Below are 356 nucleotides of genomic sequence, written 5' to 3'. Positions count from 1 at the left end.
GTTTGAATTATGTCTGTGAGTAAAACAGAACTCATTTTGCAGCAAACTTCCATGCAAGTGAAAAATCTGAAAACGAGGCTCTGTTTCAGGGCCTGCCTATTCAATTGCCTTATATTTATCGATATGCATGCACTTCATACGCCTTCCACTAGATGTCAACAGGCAGTGGAAGGTGGAATGGGSTGTCTAGCTTGATCTGAGGTRGAACAAGAGCTTTTGGAGTGGCAGGTCAGGAATTTCCTTTGTCTACCAAGGTGCGCGAAGCACCTCGATATTGTCTTCTGATAAGCGTTCGGTTTACACGGCGAATATCTCCGGCTCTGATTTTATTTGATACATGTGATAATAACATCGTA

The sequence above is a fragment of the Salvelinus sp. IW2-2015 genome, linkage group LG8 (genome assembly GCF_002910315.2).
Source record: "Salvelinus sp. IW2-2015 linkage group LG8, ASM291031v2, whole genome shotgun sequence".
NCBI lineage: Eukaryota > Metazoa > Chordata > Actinopteri > Salmoniformes > Salmonidae > Salvelinus > Salvelinus sp. IW2-2015.
The sequence above is the reverse complement of the archived record's forward strand: the minus strand, read 5'-3'. Positions refer to the sequence as shown.